Source organism: Hetaerina americana, unplaced genomic scaffold (assembly GCF_022747635.1).
Source record: "Hetaerina americana unplaced genomic scaffold, ioHetAmer1.1.p SCAF_10, whole genome shotgun sequence".
NCBI lineage: Eukaryota > Metazoa > Arthropoda > Insecta > Odonata > Calopterygidae > Hetaerina > Hetaerina americana.
In genome coordinates, this window is record NW_027286070.1 from 24,908,045 (window position 1) to 24,927,469 (window position 19,425).

Sequence of the window (19,425 nt, forward strand, 5' to 3'; positions counted from 1 at the left end):
CGGTTCCAATAGTGTCTTTGCGACTTTTAATAACCCTTTCTTGATACATTCCCATTTTTCTTCGAGAGTGCTCATCTCTTTACCACCCTCCAAGATTTTCTCTACAGTCTGCTGGTACCCCTTCCTTGTTTATCCATTTAATGCTTCTACATTTCATTTTCTAACCCGCCGCCCCTGCCTTATCTTTTTGAAACTGATGCCCCATTTCATAAAAGCTTAATTGTGGTCAGAGATCCGCTCCAGGGAAGCTGTTCAAATTTATCGCACTATTCCTAAACCTGTGGCTAACCAGAATTTAATCTAATTGATGCCTTTCTGAGTAACTTGACATTTTATATGTCTACCCGCGCCTCTTGTCGTGTTTCATTCAAGTGTTGGTGATGTCTAACCCCTGTCTCCTGCGAAACTCAACTGCTTTATTCCCGCGGTCATTCCTCGAGCCTAAACCGTAGTCCCGCACCTCATCACCATCTCTTCTTTCGCCTACCGTCGTATTTCAATCCCCTCCTCCTCCTCCGTATTTCAACCTCATCCTCCGTATAGTTGCTCGGTGGCATGTATACCTGAGCAATGACCAAGTTCGTCGGTTCTGATTTTATCTCTATTAATAATATTCTATCCGTTGTTTTCTCAATGTTGATTGTGCTTATTCCTACCGCGTTACTTAATATTATGGCTACACATCGTTGGCTGTCGGCCCCGACGCTGCATATTATTCTATACTTATCACTCCAGTAATCCCCGCTATCTTTCCATCTCACCTCGCATAGACCTAAAATATCTATATTTCTCCTTCCCATCTCTCGCTTAACATTCTCCGATTTTCCTGTCCTCATCATTGTCCTAACATTCCACGTTCCTATTCTAACTAATGTGGTCTTCTTCTCCTACGTCTTCTGTCCTGCTGCTGCTGGTTTTCCCCTGCAAGGGTTTCGTGGGATGACGACCGCGGAAGCCATTCCTCCCCCGCTGCCGGGCACGACACACGGCCGATTGGGCCGAGCCCCGTAGTTGCCAGGACTCAAAATCTCTGTATAGTCCATCATGTTAATCTTGGGAATGATAATTGAGGTGGTTTTGCGTTGCCTTCCTCAATAGTGTTTTTAACCTGACACCATCACTTACTGGCCGACCCTCTGGGGTCAGACGCCATTGCAGCCGCCTCATTGAGGAACAGAGGCGGCGTGGACTACCTTTCGTCTGGCTCCTAACCTTCGACCTATCTGGCATGGGTGACCCTACCAGGAGCAATTATTATTACTCCTGTCAGCGCAGCTCTAGGGGTCATCGGAACGCACAAGCCCTTCCAAACGTCAAGGTTGTAGTCCGGGGAAGGAATAGGCGAGTAATCGACCAGATTGATATGATTACAAAGATGGATGAGCGGCAAAATGGAAGAATGTAAATACAGAATTAGGCAAAATGAAGTACAAAGAATTAAACAATAAAATGAGGTGGGCAACAAATAAAGCAAAAGAAGCATGGTGGAAGACGCAGTTAGAGGATATGGAAAGTCTACAGAGGAAGGGTGAAATCGGTGCGCCGTACAGCAAAGTTAAATCTAGATCGTGAAGTAAGAAAGGGAGGTCAACGATAGCAGTTAGAGATAAGGCGGGTAAGGTAATAGTTGACGCGGGAAAGATCCAAGAGAGATGGAAGGAATATATAGAAGAACTGTATAGTAAAGAGCTTAGACCAACAAAGTTAGACAGAAAAGGAACATGAGGTAGAGAAAGATAGCTTGGGTCCAGGCATACTAGACGAGATAGAAAAAGCATTAAGGCAGATTAAACTAAATCAGGCCGTGGGGGTGGATAACATTTCCGCGGAACTTTTAAAATGCTTAGGAAAATGTTGGAGGAAGATTCTATATGGGCTGATCAGTAGTATTTATGAGGAGGGAATCTGGCCGGAAGACTTTGCGAGATTGGTTTTATTTCCTATTCCGAAAAAGGTAAAGGTTACATCATGTGAGGACTATAGGACAATAAGTTTGATATCCCTTGCAGCTAAAGTTGTTCTTAAGATCATAAACAAAAGGATAGAGAGTAGAGCAAATGATTACTTAGGGGATGATCAGTTTGTGTTCAGGAAGGGGAGAGGTACGCGTGATGCCTTTGTAGTAATGAGATTATTAATCGAGAGGAATATAGAACACAACCAGGAGGTATTTGCCTGTTTCATGGATTTCGAAAAAGTGTTCAATAGAGTGAATTGGGAAAAACTAATGAGTATATTGTAGAAAATAGGAATAGATTGGAGGGAAAGGAGGCTAATCCGCAACCTGTACATGTCTCAGACTGCTCAGGTGCGAGTGGGGTCCGAATGGGCAGTGTTAGGAAGAGGTGTAAGGCAGGGTTGCCCATTATCACCGTTGCTGTTCAACCTGTATGCAGAGGAAATGATCAAAGAGGCATGGGAAGATCTGGAGGTAGGAATGAAGGTGGGCGGGGATTTCGCAAAATCAGTTAGGTTTGCTGATGACCAAGCTTTAGTTTGTCAGTCAGCCAAGGGGCTGCAAGCATTGCTTACTGAATTGGAAATTCAGTGCGACAGGTATGGGATGAGAATCAATATTAATAAATCAAAGGTTATGCGATTTTCTAGAAAGAAAAAGGCCAAGCTTAACATTAGAAGAGGAGGGCAAAAACTAGAGCAGGTAGAACAGTTTACGTATCTCGGTAGTGTTTTGGACCAACACGGTCAAAGTAGTAGGGACTTAAGGAGAAGAATTGCGCTCGGCAAAGAGGCCTTCACAAGGAGGAGGGAGTTGATGACATGGACGTTCAGTAAGGGTATTAAGAAAAGACTCGTAAAAACATTGATATGGAGCGTAGCTATATACGGCGCGGAAACGTGTTCATTGAAGCAGGAGGATAGGCGTAGACTGAAGGCTTTTGAAATGTGGGTGTGGAGAAGAATGGTGAAGGTGAAAAGGACAGAGAAGAAGACAAACAAGGAAGTACTTGGTATGGTGGGTGAAGAGAGGGGTTTGTTGGGAGCAATCCTATGGAGGCAGGAAAAGTGGCTGAAGGGGGTATTTGACCGGCAGCGGGATGTTGAAGACTGTAATTGAGGGGAGAATTTTAGGCAAACGAGGAAAGGGAATGAACAGGATAGGGATGTTGGACGGGATGAAGGGAGAAAGAAAGTACTGAGAGCTAAAGAGGGACCTGATGTAAAGTAGGATGTTGTGTTTTGCTAGGGGTCACAAATTATTTAATTAGTAATTATGTCCATCCAAAAACCTACCTTAACCGGTAGTTTACCTAATAATAATAACTTGCCTATTATGTGCTTCGAGTCAGCCTTTTTTAAAATATTTCTTTTCTCTTTCCTAAATTCTAAAATCACTCCTAGGTAGTGCTGTCTGCTAATTTTACATTTTTGCATTTCCTCTAGCAATCATGGGCATTTGCACTCCATACTAGAAACGTATTTCTTGCATTTCTATCTCTTCAGTTGGGGAATGAAATCTGTATTGACTTCGAAGTTATTGATATTCTAGCTAGAGTTAGGACATTTTTCTAGAAAATTATAAAGGACAGTTTTCGAGAATGATATCCATAGACCTTAAACTTTCTTTTCATGTGTATTTGTGTGAACGATTTTATACTCCAGATTCAACTTACTCTTCTAAGTTTTTTATTTGCTTTCGGCGCACGTAATCATTACCGTTTTCTCGCCGTATAAATTCTCTACCAGACGTGTCTTTTCGATACGCATTACAATCCTGTTATCAGGAAATATCTCCTCATTCTTGGGCGTTGTGAACTTCGTTTGATTACTTCGTATATTTTTTTTACCGCTGACCTGGGGATCATGTAAGCCTTCTATTGCCCATATACGACATCTAACTACAAAGTCCAATCATTTCAATCGAATTTATTTACATTTTTACATAGATTATCTTTCGTAATATATATAAGTTGCTTGCTTTCATGCTAAAATTTCAGGTTTTATCAATCAACCGTTTACTTATTGAAATGAAAGATCACATTATTGCTATGTGCATTTACTATTCTTCTCTCCTTATTTCATGTATCCGCCGTGTATGAATCGGATAGGCTCATTATTATATTAGTTTGAATAGTACATCGGTAACGTTTAGCTTGTGCGCTCCACTGCTGGGTTTAATTCAAAGATTAGAATTTTTAGTGATTATTTGATCATAATTGAACTTATACACAGTAAGGTATTTATTAATTTTCCTAAACTTCATACTTACTATTCCCTCACTATCTTTTCTAATTTTTCCATTTCAAGTTAAATATTTGCTACTGCTGATTTGGATGATAATAGAGTTTGAAACTCATTCATGGAAGTAGTGGCTATACTTAATCGTTAGTTAGTAATCTAATTTTTAAGATTTCCTGGTTTTTAACGGACACTGGCAGTGAACTCCTAAAATTATTAGCATAGTTTAATGAGACAAAACTTGACACCGTTCACTAAAAACCACTTTTCTACATACCGCAGTAATATTCATAAATTCCACTCTTGTCTTGCTTCACTTCCTACCCCTACCTGGCATACCTAACTTTATCCCCTCAATCAAAGTTATCAGTTATTCATCGCCAATTAAAACGCTCAGTATCGTAATTTTCTGCCCTCTTTGGATTTCTATCGACAACGCTCTCTCCACCTTACCGTGCCTAGAACGTCTTCGTTAGATTTCTTATCCGGCCGTTTAATCTCTTCATCATTTTTCCAAAGGCGTCATGGCCCTACCATTACCTTGCCAAGACGGCTAAGTTTTAGAACCGTATAGTCTTTTTGATCAACCCCATGCTCATCCAGTTCCATCTTTTTTTCAAATACTCTGTAATTAACGCAGTTCTCCTTTTATACAGGTATTATATAGTTCTCCTTATGTGTGGCATCATCTGGACTGATCAGTCCAGATGATGCCACAGTGCAGCGAAACCAGTGGATAGTAATTAAGCCTATCCTGTGGAAACGCAAAGGATTTTGATCCTTCCATGACCATAACTGGTCAAATAACGCTTGGTTATCCTCAGGCCCAATTTCATAAATTCCTACCGACTTCATTCCAATCTCCGGTTCTCTCAATGCCAATTTTTGTCATTTTGTTTTCGTTGAAAATCACACGTTATAACGGATACACAGGTCTTACTCATCTTTTTTAACCCACTTCTCGGAATTTACATTCATTACACACACTTCAGCAGTTTTACAGATTTACAGATAGCAAATAGGTCCCTCCAATGATCTACTCTTTGTTATAAAACAGCCCTTGATTCTTCCCATTGAATTCTTTCAAATGACTTCTCTATTTCCAAAAATATACTATATATGCGGATCATCCTCTAAGTTCTTTGCAATAAGTGATAGATTCTCATTACGGCCCGGTGATGCTGGGGTAACGTTCTCGCATGCTAACCCAAAGGCCACGGATTAGATTCTCACCCAGGTGCTTTTTCTTCTGCTTAGGGGTTAGATGCGTGCAATTGTCTTTAATTTAATGCACAGGGGTTTGGAAGAAGGGACTGTAAAGTCTCTATGTCCCCTAAATAAGTCCACATCTGCCCCCTGAAGTCGATTAATGGCATCACGCGTACCTCTCTCCCTTTTCTGAAACCACACTGGTCATACCGTATGTAAATCATATACCCTTCTCTAATTCTCTTGTTTAAAATCATATCTAACACTTTTGATGCGCGTGAAGTCACACTTTTTTCTATAGTCTTTGTATCTGACTCACTTTCCCGATTTACGATGGCAACTAACCCTGATGTTAAGTGATTTTTTCGGTCAATTTTCCCCCTAATAAATTCTACGAGTCAGCACGTTGAAACGTTTCCTTCATAGTTTTTATTAGTTATTTATTAGGCCTGTGGGATTATATTTACCCTTTTAGAATTATTCCATTTAAATTCTACCAATTGCAATTCTAATTTATGTAATGAATATAAAGTTATGTGAGTAATATCAAACCATCCAGTGGCAAAAGTCAACGTCAAAGTGAAATCCGCAGTCTTTCTTAAAACTGGGTCGGAAATTTCCTTCCTTCAAGATTTCAATATCCCATTATGTATTTTATGACTAATTAATGCCATCTCCTTTCTCAATAAAGCTGAAAATTTTACGCTGTTATTTTTATTTGGCATTTAATAAAAATATTTTTATTTATTCTTCAAAATAGTAAGAATTTTCTTTTTCTACATGTTCTTTTGGAAAAAGGGACCATTTGGTCTCAATTTCGCCCAAATAAAGACCTCTATTTATCTATCTTTTAGTGTAATTAACTAAACTGCAGCAGATAAAATTTAAACTTATATTTCTTACACTTTACTCGAATTTCATTAATTACATCAATTGTTTAAAAATTTGATAGAATGCCAATGCTTTTAAAATTATAATAAATTAGAAAAGAATTTGAGTTTATAATATTTATTATTAATTTATATCACCTGCCATTTACCAATTGAATCTATTACCATAGAGTTTTCCTCCGCAATATACCTGAATTTGAATACACCAAAGACAATTAAATTGTTTTCCTAGTTATATTCTGGCAATAATTCAATTACCATCTTGTTCATCGCCAGATATCGCCCCCTACGGCTTCATCCTGTTTCCGAAATGCAAAAATGTGATCAGGGGAAGATGTGAACACAATAAAGCAAGAAACGAGGAGCAAACTAAAAAGCCTAACTGCCGAGGACTTGCAACGGTGCTTAAAATAGTGTAAAATAAGATGGAATAAGCGCAAAGCATCGAATGGAAAGTACCTTGAAGGGGACAAAATCGATGTAGACTAAAGTTTGCAAAATAAAGTTCGCGTATTTATTGGGCAGAGTAGTATAGTTACAGAAGGCGTCACAACATAAAAGTAATTCTTTTAAGTATAGGTTTATACCTTAGGTGTGATTATTCATTTCCCATTCATTAAAATTTGTGCAAATATTTGTACTTTCATAATTCTAATTTACTGTTTTAAGCACCGTTGGAAGTCCTCGGCAGTTAGGCTTTTAGTTAGCTCGTCGTTTCTTAAGGTACAAATCTGTCCGCGATCGCAAGAGGTGGATAGGTTTTCACGTATTATTTATGAATATTTTAATGAAATCGATTACATATTGTGATTCATATGTAGTATAAAGTTTACTCAATTCATAAATCAGGAATATTTTAACAAAACCATTAAAAAATTGAAAAAGCACAAAATTTAAGGAACAGGATAATCCGGCTGAATAAGTTACACAATACTCAGTTCATAAAAAAGCGATTATGTCTATATTCATGGTTTGACATTGGTCAATTGCGTTATTTTTTTTGGAACATCTCAAGTTTTTCTTGTTTTTGTTAGGCACACCCCATAAATTTTTACTTTTGGTAAGTGATTTTATTTGTGACAAAATGGCGGAAATTTATTGTTTTGGAGGGAAATTGTATTACTTCCATAAAGAACGCTTATGTATTGGCATGATTGCATATTGGTATAATAAACTACATTAAGATTCTGTTTCGCGCATCGGCTGTCGCTCAGTATTTCCAGCAGAAACACATGCAAATTTTACACCCCAGAGTTTTCTATACTGACATTAAGATAGACACTATGCATTAGAGCGAATTGTAAATAAATTCGTTTGACAGAAGTTGTTGGCAACCGAATAATGGAAAACAGGATATTGTTCACCGCCTTTTAAAGTCATCGTTAAAGTTATGACAGCGTCAAATTTATTAGACAAGAGCCCTTTCCAAAGAGTTCAGACACTAAACATTTGCTTGAAAATTTGGTAAATGGGAATATATCGCGGAATCACATAGTAAAGAAACTAGTTGTTTCTCTGGATTCCTGTACTGACTGTACAACAAAAAATAAATTGTCCCCATAAGATCAATCAAAAACTGTTACGATACTGTATTGGTGAATTCAATATACGTGTACTTAACTTCTCCAATGAAGCTAACAAAAGTTTTGGGCCTTATTAAGAGTATATTAGTCATGAAATATAGATGAAGATAATATATGTGAGACATTGTCAGACACTTCTCCAGCTTTTGTAAAAAATCACTCATGAATATGGCAAGAACGACCATCAGTTTTTTTGATCAGAAATTAACATACTTCGGGGTTAAGTCATAATGTAGAACCTGGGTAAAAATAATGGCTATTAAGGAAAATTAAAAATACATATCATAGGTTCCATTTGAAATTAAGACCATTAAAGAATAATGCGCAGAATATGGTAAATAATCAAGGCTTACAGCCTTCAAATTATTTAGAAATATTAGCAAAATATATTATTTTTCTAGTTACTATAAAATCTAGAGAAGAATGAACAAACACCTAATCAAATAATGAAATCAAATAAGGCCGTGGGGTTAGACAAAATTCCTGGAACACTACTTAAAAGTTGCGAAATGGCGTGAGGAATAGTTATAATAGACTAAATTGAATAGAAATTTATGTGGGAGAAAGTAATTTGGACCTAAGACTACGTGTGATAGGCGTTAGTTCCCATTCTCGAAAAAGAAAAGGCATCAGTATGTGAGGACTCCAGAACGGTAAGTCTGATATCGTACGCAACTTAAGTTTTCAAGTTCTCAGGATCAACTAGCGGATAGAAGGCAGGGCAAATAATTACTTACGATAGGTGATGATCAGTTGGGGTTCAGAAACGGGAGCGGCACACGTAATGCCAATGCAGTAGTGAGGTCACGATTAGATAGTAATGAAGTATGCAATCAGAACGAATTACTCTGGTAGATTAAAAAAAGCAAACAATTTGCATTGGGTACAATTAATCAATATATTACAGAAAATATCAGTAAATTATTGGAGAGATAGGAGACTTGTCCGCAACCTGTATATGTTTCAGACAGGGCAGTTACAAGTGGGGCATGGAAAGTCCGAATGGGAGGTACTGCGAAGAGAAGTAAGAAAGGGTTGTCAATTATCACCTTTACTGTTCAACGTATATGTGGAGGAATTAGGAGCATGGGAAGAATTAGAGATTGGGAATGAAAATAGGTTTGGAAATCATCAAATTAGGTAAACGGATGTTCAAGCTTCAGCTTGCCAGCCAAGGGGCCGCAAACCTTGCTGAGCGCACTTAAAAGTCATGTCTGTGATGAGAATAAATGTGATTAAAAAAATATGCAATTTTCTAGCAAGAAGAATGCTAAGTAAAGCTACAAAATAGAAGGGTGAGAACTATAGCAGGGGTAACAGTCTGCCTATCTCGAAAGAGTTTTGCTCCAAAATGATCTATGTAGGAGGTACATGAGTCTAAGAATTTCTTTAGTCAAAGAAGCTGTAACGAAGTGATGGGAATTGATGACAGGGACTAACGTTAGTAAGGATGTTAAGAAAAGACTACTTTTGAACATTTTGGATATGGAGCGTGGTTTTGCAGCGTGCAAAAAGATGGTTATTGAAAGAGGATTGTTGAAAAATTTTAAAGTGTAGGTGTAAAGAAGAATGGAAAAAGTGAAGTGGACTTAAAAGAAAGCAAACGAGAAAGTGCTGGAAGCGAAAAAAGGACTATGGGGAAGGGGATAGGAATATTGGGAGAAATTAAAAGTAGGCAGGAAATATACATGTGGAGAGTTTTGATTGACAGGGTGATATGAAAGACTGTGACACGGGGGAAAATCTTAGGCAAGCGAAGAAGAGGTAGGAATATAAAAGGTATTATGGAGGAGGAGTGACGGTTTTTGGGATAAAGCAAAATGAGGAACGGGAGATGTATTTAGAGCTTTTTATTGGCCAGTGGACTGTTGAAGACCAAGATCGAAGGATGAATGTCGGGTGAACAAGTAAGGGACGGGAGTAGGATAGGAAAATTGGACGGAAATAAGTGAGGAAGCATGCGGAATTGGAGAGGGGCCTTTTGTTTGAATATATGTAACAGGGTAATTCAAAAGGTACCCGACCAAACAAAGAAAACACAAAAAATTAGGAAACAAATGTATTTATTTTTCAACATAATCTCCTTTCAGCTCTATACACTTTTCCCGGAGATGTTCAATAAGTTTGATATCCTTTTCATAATAAGATCTATCTTGCCGACATCACATTTCAACGGTTGGAAAATCTTTGACCACCAAGACATTTTTTCAAGTTTGCGAACAGAAAATAATCCAAGGGGGCTAAATCTAGTAGCAATGGGTTAGCAATCATGAGGTAGCACTTCAAACTGTAATTCTTGAATTTTGGCCTTTGCAACAACGGATTCGTGAGCTGGTGCATTATTTTGTTGCAACAACACTTTCTTCTTGGCCAAATGCGGCCGCTTTTGCATGATTTCTTCGCTAAAACGTTGTAATAAGTTCGCATATTACTTACTATTGATAGTTTTTCCTTCTTCAAGGTTGTTTTAGAAATTAGCCTTAGTCAATGATAATTATCCCACGCGTATCCCAAAAATCCGACGCCAAGACCTTTCACGCAAATGAAACGTTCTTCGCCTTCTTTGGAGGCGATTTCCATTTTGAACCTATTTTTTTGATATTTTTTTTACTCGGATGTGAATTAATGGACCTATGATTCATCCATGGTAATGAAATGGCGCAAAATTTCATTTTGCTTGGTAGCTGTGACACTTAACTAAACACTTAATTGAAACATCTTCACGACACTGGTTTTGCTCGAGTGTGACAAAACGCGGAACCCATCTTACACCCAGCTTTCTCAGGTCCAAATTTTCGGTCAATATGCGATGTACCGTACTTTTTGAAATGCCTATAATGTCTGCTATCTCGTGCATTTTCATTTAAAGATCTAATAGTACCAATTTGTGGTTTTTCTTTGTCATTTCTGGAGTCGTCACCTCACTTGGTCGACCAATGCGAAGCTCTTCTTGACAGCTCATACGGCCTCGTTTAAACTATGCTGCCCAATGTTTTACTGCTGTAAACGAAGGAGCAGGCTCACTCAGAGTAGAATCCAGTTCAGGTTTCATATTGGTTGGGCTTAAGCCTTTCAAATAGAATTATTGTGTCACATTAGGATGGCCAATTTTCTCCATTTTCACAAATTCACTGAAAACGTTCACTATTGATGGCTGCCAAAAAACTACTAATTAACGTGGCATCTTCAAACTTGAAATATATGCCTAGTAGATTATATTTATTCTAATAGAGTGATATTTTCAAACAACTCGAGCCGTCTATAGGTCAGGCCTGATACCTTTCCGTTTAGTGACCATCATTCAATTGCTATAAAATCTGTCCTGCATTTGCTCTTCTTTTTAAAATGTAATGTATAACAGACTTCTCTCCTTAACTTTTCTTATTAAAAACGGTTATTTTAGTATTTTTTATTCATCTATATTTTCAAAATTTTATTTTTCTTTACATTCACATTACAATAACAGACTTATTTTCCCCTCTCAATAAACACTAATTGAGCCCAAAAAACACTGACCATTGTATCAAATCTGCATATTAAAACAAAATTTACGAAGATTAAATCCAAATTGCCAAAAATTAAATCGGAACTATTATTGCATTGGAATATTGCAAAAATTTTGTCAGAGGCTTCTAAATATAATCACCAAATTCTCGTTAACACAACTTTCTCAATCGCTAACGCCAAGTAATGGCATACTCGACATTTTAGACTAAAATACTGGAGATTTCTGCAGAGGTAGACGTAACTGAGGCCATTAGCAACCGTTCAGTTATATTAGTAGATGTTAAAAATCATTTCACAAAAGTGATTAAGATAAGTGTAGATTGCCTCTTTTCATGAATATAACTTTTATCAGGAGGAAGGATTTGTGCGTTCTAATGACCCCTAGATCTCTACTGAAGTGATTAATGGCGTTTTCCCACGGCAGGGACACCCATGTCATAAGAGGTTGAAGGCTAGGAGCTTGATGAAAGTAAGTCCGCACCGTGTCTATTCCTCGTTGAGGTGCGCCCCATTTGGTCCTACCGTAGTCTTACGCCCATTGAATAACGGTGTCTCGTTAAAACATTACTGAGAAAGGCAACGGGAAAACGCCATTATTATTTATTACAAGACTTTTTGAATGGGCGCTCTTATTGAAATTAATAATGATTCCTATAAACTAAGGGATTCGGCCAAATCCGCCATGTGTTGTTTCCATGTAGCGAGAGGGGAAATGTTTCCACGGTCATTTCCTCACGAAATTCCTGCAAAATGACAGCAAAACAAAAATATACAGACGAAAACCGAAACAGTATGAACAGGGAATTTGTATGATAGGACGAATTTGAGAACAGAATAATTAGAGAATACATAGTGAGAGATGGATATATAGATACACACAAACATATATATATATATATATATATATATATATATATATATATATATATATTGGTATGGTACGGCTGTATGAGGTGAGATGGAAGGATAGCGGGGATTATTGAAGTGGAATAAAAAGTTGAGCGGAGGGGAAGAGAGTCATCGAGATGTGGCAATATTATGGAATAAAGAGGTATGAAGAAGCGTAGGAAATATTAGCAAATGGCTGATAGCATATTATTACGAGTATAAATGAAAGATGACCCAATGAACTCGGTTATTGCTCAGGTATGCATGCCTCCAAGTATTCATAGAAAGAATGTAGTAGGGTTTACGACCAGTTAGAGGACATAATCGCTGGTTTCCTTGAGGGAAAATGTTGATGGTAATGAGGGATTGGAACGGGACAGTAGCCTAAGGAATAAATGATGCTGAGGTAGGAGAACACGGATTGAAGACGAGAATGACCCCGGGGAGAATAAAATAAAGTTCTGTTGGAGACTGGTTAATCATAACGTGCACATTATTTAGACATAACAAAAGGTGTAGGTAAAGAGGGAAAATCCCTGAGGAATGAACAGGATATGAGTTCAACTATATCATGGTACAAATTAAAATAATTAATTTTTATTATGCTTGATAAACATTAAGGAATTTCGTAATTTATTCACAAAGTTTCCGAGATCGCACACAGGCTTAGGCCATTATTTATTAAATGAACTTTAATGTCCGATTCAAAAACAAAAGCAAGCAAGACGATACAAGAAATGGCATTTAAAATAATTAACTGGAATGACAATAAACGGATACTCGTTGGCTGCAGAGAAAGTTATGAGTGGGGACAGCGTACTATAGAGAAAAAAATGGGAGCTCATCAATAACGGATTTCAAAATCCGTAAACCTGAGTGCGGGATTTAAAAAAAACGAAATGACAAGGTACCATGGATTACTTAAGGGATGCTTACAAAGATGGACGAGAGAAGAAAATTAAGGAATATTAACACAGTGTAAGGTAGAAAGAATTAGAATTGGGTTACAAATAGAAAAAAATAGGCATGGTGAAAGATGAAGTGAGAGGATATGGAAAGTATAAAAAGAAAGCATGACATTTATAAGCTTAATACCATGGTTAAAAGACAATTAGTTAAAGACAAAAAGTTAAAAATTAGAGATTTGGATTAAGTAATTGTTGAACCAGGGAGGATACAAGAGAGATGATAGGCACTGTAGTATAACTGTAATCTAGAGAACTTAGGTTAGCAAGGTTAGGTGTAGTAAGAGAATGATATAGATGAAGATCTCAGGTCCAGGCTTAGCCGACGCTGAGATTGCAAGGACATTAAAGAAATTGTGCTCAAATAAGGCCGTGAGAGTAGACAATACTCCCCGGGAACTATGTAGAAGTTTAGGAAAATGCAGGAGGATGATTGTTATAGATTTTCAATCAATTTATTCAATAGCATTTAGGAGGGAGGAATTCAGCCAGAAGACATCGTCAAATTAGTATCGATTTGTATTGCCAAAAAGGAAAAGGCAGCAAAATGTGAGGACTAGTGAATGATAAGTTTGATATCGCTAGCACCTGAGGAATTTCTCACGATCATCAATATAGAGGTGTTTGTAAAGCAGAGAAAATGGTTACCGAGGAGATGATCAGTTTTAGCTCACGAAGAACAAAAACATGCGTGATGCAATAAAAGTAATGAGGTCACTAATTAAGTTTGCTTTAAAATACAATTAGGATGTTTTTGTCTACCTCGCCGACTTAGAATGGGTATTTTATAGAGTACATGAGTACTAGATTGGAGGAATATGAGAATTTTCGCCACCTGAACAATCCTCCCCATCCACCACTTTTCAGGTGAAGGAAATCTCCAGATAGACAGTGTCAGGATGAGGAGTAAGAAGGCTGTCCACAATCATATGCGCTGCTCAATGCATGTGCACACAAAATGGTTTAAAATGCGTGGAATGATGTTTTAGGTATGAGTAAAAATCTGTGGGGAATCGTATTGTCATATAAGTTTGCAGATGATAAAGTTTCAGTTATTTTGCCAGACAAGAGATTGTAAGTATTGCTGATTGCATTGGAACATCAGTGCGAAAGGTTTGGTATGAGAATAAATGTAAACAAAACAAAGTTATCCGATTTTCTTGAATCAGAAATAATACCCAATTCGAATATACAAATAGAAGTTAACACACTAGAGCACGTTGAACAGTTAACCTATCTCGCAAGTGTTCTGGTTCAAACGGTCAAAGTAGTAGAAACATAAGAAGAAAAATTGCTTTAGGCCACGAATATTTCATGAGGTGGCAGGAATTACGGAGTTAATGCCATGTACGCTGAGTTAGGATGCCTGGAAAAGGTTGGTAAACACTTCTGTATAAGGCGTAGTTTTGTGCAACGCGGAAAATGCTCATTTAAGCAGGATGAAATGCATGGTTTGGAGGGGTTTGAAATATTGGTGAGGAGCAGGAGAAATAACATCAAATGAACAGAAAGGAAAACGAACAAGGGAATGCTGGAAGCAAGGAAGTAATGGTGGGGGGAGTAGAAGGGATTATTTGGAGATATCTAAAGAAGTCAGGGATGATACATGCGGATATTGAAGAATGTGGGGGAAATTTCGATATAAGCGAGGAATGGGGTAGGAATTTAACTTTTATAAAATTTAAGACGAAATCAAGGGAGTAAAGAAGATTGCGGAGTTGATGAATGGTTCCTTGTAGTGCTGCATGACATGTAATGTTTGGTAGGAGAGGCAATTTAATTATACTTGTACCGTTTGGAAGATTGCGCCATCCAAAGCCGATGTTGACCGTTAGATTACCGGTTAAGTGGTAATAAAAATATTAAGGTATAAATAAGGCTGTTTATTCCGCAAAAATATAAACACAACTATAAGGGGCCAAAATGATGCAGTATATATGTATGTCACTAAGCGTCGTAAATAGGAAAAAAAAATTACAAAAGGTATTTGCGGAAATTTATAGAAACCTTCAATAGGTAAACTACGAGGTTGTGAAACTCGCAGAAATTTACCCTAGAATATAATAAATTTTTGGAAGAAAAATTCCTTGAAAAAATCAATTTTCACAATTTGTTAAAAGAATGTTCAGTATCTTGCAACTGAAAGTGAGATCATATAATCCTCTATACAAAAGCAGAGTTTGGGAGGAACCCAATAATTAAAAACGTTCATTTTGTTTCGATGTCAAGTAAAATCAACCGAGTACGAGTGTGACTGTTAAAAATATAATCACCTTTCTTGAAAGGAGGAATCTACTCTGCCGTAACTAGCACACATTTATGAAAAGTAGGTCCTGTGAAAAACAATTGGGTCTTTTTGTTCATGATTTCATGAAATCTAAGGAAGGGAACACCTGTGTGTACGTTTTTTTTTAAAACAATTTGATAACTGAATGAAGAACTTCTCATCTAGCAGTAAAAAAAAGGCAATCATTGGCAGACGTACATTCAGGAGTGTCAGAGGAAGCTATTATTTTAGGACAGTTATTCCCCTGACACCCAATTATGACCTAAGTTTCCACATTAGCAAAAACCTTAAATTATTTGCAGGCGATGGCAGTCAATCACAGAAAAATAATGATATCGAAAGTCCGTAGCATTATCTCATATAATATATGATAATGTAAGACACGGAAGTTCGAATTGAATTCCAAGAAATATAAAGCATTGAATTTTTGAGTAAAAAAACAAAGCCTGATAGAGCAAAGTATTATTAAGTAGATGGGACCAAATTGAGTCTCTCTGATTGATTAGAAAAGTGATCTGGTACCTCCAATGCACTTTCATGGGTTATATATCACAGAAAATATGTGAGTTCGTCATAAAGAAGCTTGGTTTCATGATATGGGTTGTAGGAAAATATAATGACAAGTAAAGAAAAGCATATGTTCGTTCGATTCCGTCCGGTCACATTTGGAATACACGGTAAGTAATTGAGATATGTGGAAGGAAACTTTTATTAGGTGTTGGAAAATTATCAGAGATAATCCGCTAACTGTATTTAAAATGGTAACGAGAAGAGAATAGGCGTAGCGGGTATGTTAGAGGAATTAGTTGGGCGATCTTTTAATTATTAAAAATAGCAGAAGAGACTTCTGGAAAGTCAGAGGATATAGGAGTTTTCTTTACACGCTGAGGGAGTTCTTATGCTACCAAATATTATTAGTAGGTTTAACTTCAAACAGATATAACAGACACTGTCATCAACAGATCCAGACATTTGTTCTCTAACCACCAGATACGGAGCCATTGCGAAATAGAATCGAATCGCCATGAGTTAATATATTTAGTCACACAGTCAATAATTAAGTCAATTGATGACTAATTTTTATATATACGCATGTTTTTATGCTTGCGAGTAATTTTGTATAAAAGATAATATATATTCAAATACCATTTATTTTAAAAATTTGGCCTATTTTCTTTTAAACGTTTCGCTGCCTGCATTAGACACCAACTGGCCACGTCATTTCTGTGAATGCTATTAGAGCAAACAACAAAACTGAACCTTTAAAGATATGCAGTAAATATTTAACGGTAAAGTAAATTTTGTCCCATTGCGGCATTATTCATTGTTTGCGAAAGTTAACTATTTATTTATACAAAATACGTCACTACGCCATTGGAAACTACACCTTTTTTAACCAAACCTAATACTATATTTCACAATTTTCCGGTCACTAAATCGATAAAAGTATTACGATTATTCTTTATCTTTTCCCCATGATAAATTATTTCAAGAATGCCACCTCATCCACATAAGTGTTCGAAATGTTTAATTTGATTTGATATTTGTGTGCCAAATGATTGTTTGTATGGAATTATATTGCTGTTTCTCTTAGAGACCTCATTCTCATGGAAACATTATTTTTTTCGCTCAATCTTGGTTATATTTCATCGATCCAGTCCGAGTCAGTTGCGTCACATGATCAAAATCACCATTCAAACAGTGTTTATCCTTATTATTTCAAATATCAGACATTCAATTTCAGACATTTTTAATACATTCAACGATGAGATTAAATTATGTAATAATCCGGCTTTCATCACTATCCAAAAAACGCATCGGAAAGTTTGTAATCAGTTCATGACGTAGAATACATAACATTCTGCCAACTAATATTTCAACTTAAGACACAATATCTAAATGAATATTTTTCAATGTGTCACACCCAAAGTATTGCTAATAACTGTTTTCGAGAGCATATTATGCATACGAAACTCTATGCCCTATTTAATGATTTACTAAGTAGCGTAACATTGAAAACATCATCCATAGACAACTTGGCGTACAGCAAAATAAAGTCGCTTGTAGTCATAATGATTATATGTGAATATTTCTTTGAATATATTGGCAACACTTTTCTGGGAAAAGATTCTAGGCAATGGATTCGCAGAAAACGCTGTAGGTGATGGCAAGTTTAGCGCATTTCATTATCACAAGCTTGGATACACGAGAGTGATGAGAGGCTTGACAGATTAAGTGGAAATACGTTGTCTCGATTGAAGAGACCCATGGCAGTTTATATGCTTTGTTATTTTCTGTTTCCAAATTTTTCCGCAAAAACGAATTTAAGATTTTTGAATTAAAGTAAAGATAAGGGCGTATAAAGTAAACGTCAATGGGTTGGAATGGCATGTTCATGGAATATCCGGGGTTTCATAGCTTCTTTAGAGCTAACTTTAGGTGTACATGCCAAGTTCTCATTTTAACAATTGCTGTCATCTTTTGCCATTTTTGCCATAAAAGCAGTTACCTATAAGGAAAAAAAGAGTAGATCGTAGATGATATTATTTTCGTGGGTTCCTTGGAAAAGACTACATTTAGCAATGGATTGGATGGCAGTGACGGATGAAACGAAAATTGTAAGTGTGTAATAGGAGTACCCTTCCAAAAAATGAATGACTATGGGGATAAAATAAGAACTTATATAGGAAATGGCATAATTATGGTTCACGTGGGTATAAAAATTAAAATAGGCGTTTATATACGGGAAAATATCGAGATACGAGGGTCATCCGGAAAGTAGTACCCGTTCGTGCCGCATGAAGTGCTGACGACGCGAGTAGCCGCTGGACGAGGTCAGATAGCTTCAGTGGCTTGTCTGCCTTCTCTGAGCCAAGTTGCGTGACGCTAGCATTGCCTGTGTTGTTTCTGTGATTGTTTACAATGTTTAAAAAAATTGAGAACGCCGCCAGTTGTGAAGTGAGGGCAGTGATTAAATTCCTCAATGCAAGAAACGTTCGCCCATGTGATATTCATCGCCAATTAAAGGAGGTGTATGGAGACAATGTAATGGACGAGTCGTCTGTTCGGCGGTGGTGTCGCAACTTCAACATGGGGAGGGGGAACACACACGACGATGAGCGTTCGGAGAGACCGTCTGTCATTACAGACCAACTGGTGAGCTCAGTTGACGAATTCGTGAGGAACGATCGGCGCGTCACAATTGATGACATCTGTGAGCATTTTCCCAATGTTTCTCGAACAATTGTTCATGAAATTGTTAAACACCATCTGCATTATGCAAAAATTTGTGCAAGATGGGTCCCTCGCGTATCTCAATGAGCTGGCGGCGAAGGACTATGCAGCAGGAATACAGAAACTTGTCACACGTTATGACAAATGCCTTAATTTGCTTGGAGGCGCAGTGGTACAATTATGAGTGAATTCAGGAAGACGACTACAGAAGAAGAGTGACGGTAACAAATGAAAACAGGATTTTGCAAGCAAATAAATAAGCAATTAATTTTATTTTTTAATCTTTCGTGCCAGACTTATTTCACCTGACTTCATACTGTCCAATCCTTTTCTCTCACCTCGCTTGTCTAACTTTATCCCCTCTATCACAGTTTTCTGCAATATTTATTTGCATATGTGATTTCTTTTCATCCTTTTTTTATGTTTTTGGATTTCTCATAAGATTTATCTCTATTCCCCGACCATGTAGCCTAGTACCTCATTGCTTTTTTTCCTTTCCGACTCATTATTTTTGCCAACCTCATTCTCACCCGCATCTCAAAGGACTCCAGTCCGATGCCCGATTTCTTACTTCAATGACCAAATGTACTGGGTTTTGTAAAACTACGATTGTTATCACAGATTACTTATTAACATCCTTTTTGACAGCGTTTGTAGTCAACTCT